The sequence below is a fragment of the Anneissia japonica genome, unplaced genomic scaffold (genome assembly GCF_011630105.1).
Source record: "Anneissia japonica isolate Jap-2015-1 unplaced genomic scaffold, ASM1163010v1 scaffold7892_len17337_cov128, whole genome shotgun sequence".
Lineage (NCBI taxonomy): Eukaryota > Metazoa > Echinodermata > Crinoidea > Comatulida > Comatulidae > Anneissia > Anneissia japonica.
The window spans coordinates 2709-6955 of record NW_022698253.1 but is presented as its reverse complement, the minus strand read 5'-3'; the positions used below and the strand labels follow the sequence as shown (position 1 = coordinate 6955).

At 35.5% G+C, this 4247-nt stretch overlaps 1 long non-coding RNA gene across 1 annotated transcript in view; it reads right to left on the bottom strand.

Moving 5' to 3' along the window:
* The window catches only part of LOC117102452, a 10769-nt gene extending 9264 nt beyond the window's left edge, over positions 1 to 1505 (bottom strand). Inside the window, exon 1 of the long non-coding RNA XR_004444420.1 lies at positions 1405 to 1505. This is a non-coding gene — a long non-coding RNA (uncharacterized LOC117102452). The remainder of the gene's footprint in view (positions 1 to 1404) is intronic.
* Between the last annotated feature and the right edge of the window lie 2742 nt (positions 1506 to 4247).

Genomic DNA, 4247 nt, shown 5'->3' with positions numbered 1-4247 from the left:
TTTAAGGGGTGCGATCGCACTGTCTGCACTCCTTCCCCATACATCCGCCCAGCCACATTTATATCAACTGTAGGCCTATCTGCTCAGTTCGCCCAAAATCAAATTTTATCTATTTACTTATTTTTTTTTAAATTCAAAATATGTCCCTCGCGACAAAGCACAGAGCAGCTGACCATTGAGGCTGACAGGCTTGAGAATAGAGCATGCGCAAAATATGTTCGATAAGAATGATTATGAATAATTCATGCGATTTTACCAAACTATCCTATGTTAAGAAAATTCGCGTCTAGCACCGCGTATGGTCTTAAAGATGGGAATAATGAGGCCTGTGTCCCATTCATCTGGCACTGATGAACACTCAATGATACAAGTATACTGTACAGTGACTTATACATACCATTACCTCCGTTTTTCAGAAATTCATTTGTGATAGTGTCGATTTGTGATAGGTTTATTGATGAAATGACGTCTTTAACTGAGATTTCCACATCACTGAGACACTTTTCGTCTGTGACGGATGAGTTATCCGTCCATTTTTTAGTTTTTTAGCAAATATTACTTATTTCAATCACTTCTCCATCTCTATAGTCATTTATATTAACATTCATTTTACCAAATATCTGACAATATTGGAGATGGTTTGACTCATAATAGATTTGTCGGTGGTAATACCATTGGTATTTGGTATCCTTCTTGAAGTTTGGTCATTCCTTCGTTTTTGTCTATTTAGGTGTGCCAAAAATCATTATCGTTATATCGTTATTGCTAGGACCACCGTTTTTCATTATATTAACACTCTTTTAATTATTTTTTTTGTGTTTTTTTTTTTGTGTTTTTTGTTTTGTTTTGTTTTTTGTTTTATAGCATTTCTAACCTGTTTACGTTTATCTTGGTACCTGTTTTATAATTCATCTCTTTTACTTTCACTATATTTTTACATAGTGCCTATGGGTTCTGCTGAAGTTGTCAATTTCTCGTTCCCACCAGTATTTTCGATTACTTTTTTTTTCTGTTTGTATTAGTATGGTTTACTCTAACTTTCCAAGATTCCAACAAAGAATTTAGATCATTGCAATTTTCTGGTTTCTAATTCTCAAAGACACCTTGAATTTCATTTTGGAATGTAGACCAATTGTGTTTTCTTTGAATAAATATCCCCGATTGTTTTTTTTTTTTTATATTGACTTTTGATTAAGCGTAGCGTAAGTCTAAAGGATATTTTCTATTTTCATCAACAATTTCTTTGATATGGTTGTGGGTGTTACTCAGTGGCGTATCTAGTGGTGTTCGGGGGGAGGAGGGAGAGGAGTTCATGCCCTTCCAAAAATTACTCGCCCCCGTAGTCGCCCCCCCCCCACCAAAAAAAAAATCATGGTAAAGTAGTTGAACATTTAATAAAATCACCTTATTTTGCGAATTAGCGCCCACAACTGATCATCAAGCCCCAATGGCGTACCGCAGGTTCAACAGGCCATTTGAACCTGGGCCCCTGAGCTCCAAGGTCCCCGATCTATAAAAGAAAAAATCTAAAGCAATGTTTTATTATGACATTGAACTTTGTATCTGCTACCTTCCAGCGAGTAGCGTAACGCCGGGGCCGGGGGACCTGTGGCTTTCACAGACCATGGGGTCATTTTTGGCTCTAACCGAAATCACGGCCGTTATACATGCGAGTGATAATCAGGGCCGTCGAAAACGCACCAGTTGGCCCGACCATTTTTTCTTAATTATAATATAACATTTTTAAATAAATATATACGAAAACCTATAAAATAATTATATGAATTTATTAATTTTATTATATATATATATATATATACGTATATATATACATATATATATACACACGCATATATATACATAAATGTATATATATACACGTATATATATATACGTATACACACATATATACGTATACAGGTATATATATACATACATATATATATATACGTATACACGTATATACATGCGCGTGTACATATATACACACGCGCGTGTATATACATACGCGTGTATATATATACGTATTATATATATGCGTGTGTATATATATACGTATATATATAATATATATACGCGTGTATATATATATGCATATGTATATATCTACATATATATATACGTATATATACGTATATACATATGTATATATATGTATATATACGTATATATACGTATATATACGTATATATATACACACATATATATATATATATATATATATACGTATATATATATATATATATATATATGTATATATACGTAATTACAAGATAGTATCTCGTAATTACGAGATAATATCTGAATTTTTTTTTTTTAGTTGGCAGCAATACGCTTCCGTACCATACAATAAAGAGTTACAGAAATCAATTTTAGAGGTGATAAAATCATGGACAATTTATGGTTGTAGAGCGGTTGCTACAGTATTATTATAAACTTATAGTACTGGGGCGGATTGCTATTAGCAGTCTTTAGACGGTGTTAACGGTTAGCCGGCTATAATCGTGATGTCACTACTGGTCTATGATAGTAGACCATTGCTATACCGCGGTCTAACTAGTTAGCTGTCTTAGATTTTAAAGCCTACTCGGAGGAGGCTTAGAACGGTCTTAAATCATTTTCCATTATGGCGTTCTGCTGATTAATTCAACAGTGCAATGGCAAGACGTAGACCTAGATCGTCAAAGTTGGAGGATCGAACGACAATACTCCGCACACTTCTCAGCGTCAGTAAAATTAGGTCTACGGCGTTTATTTACGTTCATTTCAATACATTTGCGTGCGTCGAGCACGCATGACGTCGCCCTCAATCTTACGTTGCCAGGGAGTGCTCGTTTGCGAGGGAAGACTGTTTTATAGCAATGCCTTTATTATAAGACCGTCTAATAGTCAGGCAATCTACAGTTTCAGACCACCGAAAGTGGACAAAATTGCAACAAAAAGTTGTTAAACTTTATTCGAGGAGTTACCAATTAAGACCGTTTTATAACAATCTGTCCCAGGTTGCTGTGGCCGTGACGGTTGCTTTGTGATCTCTGTGAGTGTTCATTAGAATGATTTTGTTAGTAGTACGCGCACTGACATTCTTCGAACAGCTATAGAGTACTACAGTGTTACGTCACGATACCACGTGATACTACTCCGTTGCTATCGTTGCAAAAAGAGTTCAACCGGACGCCATTTTCTTCACTGACAAACCATTGATCCCCAATTTCTAACGTAATTATTAAGATGTTGTATCTTACTCTCTTTTTTTCTGTAAATTTTAATTGATGATTAAATGTGTGTTCGATAACTAATATAATGCGAACTTTTGTGTTTTTAGTACATTTTGATTGTAAAATATTATACCTTAAAATGCCTATTCCAGAAAGCCTAAGTCATTCAGGAGTAATGAACGGTAACCAATGTCTGTTGACAACAGAGAGCGCCATCTGGCGTCGTGCCGACACGACTGTAGTACTCTATTCGCAACAGTTTTCACGATACCAAAGATACCAGAAATACAAGATTGAGCACTTGCATAGCAAAATTGGTCCAGGTCTCTTCGTTGAATGCAAGTTTTTTTCATTATACTTGTCCAGACGTATAGGGCGCCCTTCTGTTGCTAGGTATATCAAGACGCACACGGCGCCCTTCTTTTTCCACGTAAGGGGGAAAACTTTATCACTAATCAGAGTCCGGTCATACGATTGTGCTTTTGTGTCTGTAATTTTATTGTTTTGATTTATTTATGCCTACTTGTTTGTATCTTATGGATAATGGGAACGATTTCAACCTCCGCAAAAGGAGATTATGTATTCACAGATGTAACGGTGGCAGTAGTTTTAGATCCAGCCGTACGCGGCGCCCCATTGTTTGTATTTCCACTATGCATTTCGGTGGAACAATTTTTTTTTTTTTTTTTTTTTTTTTTTTTGTGGAGAACTCTATCTTGTGTTTCTACTCTTTGACGATACGAAGATGAATAAATTGATTCTGGTTAGTGCAGTTTATTAGAGGCTATTAGTTAGGCCTTACCTCCTGGTAGACATTTATTTAATAGATTAAAGTGTATTGTAATCATTATTATGAATTTTTTCAGAGTTGCCTTATATTAAGTTCTTTTATAAGTCAATCACTTTGTTATTAGCCTTTCAGGCGTTGCCTAAGACGGTCTCATTCGTATTAATCAGCGCCGTAGAGCGAGATTTGTTAGGTTCGCTGTATAGCTTGGCCTAACAATGAAATAGTCCATTGCTTTGTAC